Source organism: Chrysochloris asiatica, unplaced genomic scaffold (assembly GCF_000296735.1).
Source record: "Chrysochloris asiatica unplaced genomic scaffold, ChrAsi1.0 scaffold00049, whole genome shotgun sequence".
NCBI lineage: Eukaryota > Metazoa > Chordata > Mammalia > Afrosoricida > Chrysochloridae > Chrysochloris > Chrysochloris asiatica.
This window is the reverse complement of record NW_006408567.1, coordinates 2,341,674-2,342,711: the sequence shown is the minus strand read 5'-3', so window position 1 is coordinate 2,342,711 and position 1,038 is coordinate 2,341,674.

The following is a 1,038-nucleotide window of genomic DNA, read 5'->3' as shown; positions in this document are numbered from 1 at the left end:
AAAGTCAGTTTGAACCACAAGGTTGACGGTTCAAGCTCACCAGTAGCTCCTCAGAAACCCTATACAGTATTGCTATGGGTTGGAGCCGACTCAAAGGCACTTGACAACAACAAACACTAGTAATTACAGCTACAAAAAAGGATGTTAGAAAAACAATACTATTTACAAAAGCCACCCAAAAGATGAAATACTTATGATTAAATCTAACCAAGGAACCAGAACTATACAAACAAAACTATGAAGCACTGCCATAAGAAACCAAAAGAGACTTATAAAAATGAAAGGGTATACCATGCTTATGGGTAGGAAGACTTGGCATTGTAAAAACGTCAACACTACCCAAAGCAATCTACAGATATAATGGAATCTCAACTCATATTCCAACATCATTCTTTAGAGATGGAAAAACTGATCACTAGCCTAATATGGAAAGGAAAGATACCACAGGTGTGCAAAGCATTGTTTAAGAACAAATTTGGAGGCCCCTAATTCCCTGATCTCAAAATCTGCTACACAGCAACAGTGGTCAAAAATACTGATACATAGATTAATGGACAGAATTAAGAACCCACAAGTAAATCCATCCACATACAATCAGCTAATCTTCAACAAAGAGCCAAAACACACAAAATGGGGACGAGATAGTCACATCAACATAAGGGGCTAACAAAACTGGAAATCCATTTTCAGAAGAATGAAACAAGACCCATATCTCACACTATATACAAAAACTAACACAGTATGGATTATAGAACTAAATGTAAAAGCTAGAACTATAAAGATCATCCCTGAAAAACTTGGAAAGATGTGTTGTTGTTAGGTGCCCTCGAGTCAGTTCTGACTCATATCGACCTTATACACAAAAGAAAGAAACACTAACCAGCCCTGTGCCTTGCTCACAGTCTTTGTTAAGTTTGAGTACATTGCTGCTGCCACTGTACCAATCCATCTCATTGCTGAACTTCTCTCAACTTGACCAAGCATTATGTCCTTCTCCAGGGACTGGCCCTCTTGATAATATGTCCAAAGTATGAGAGA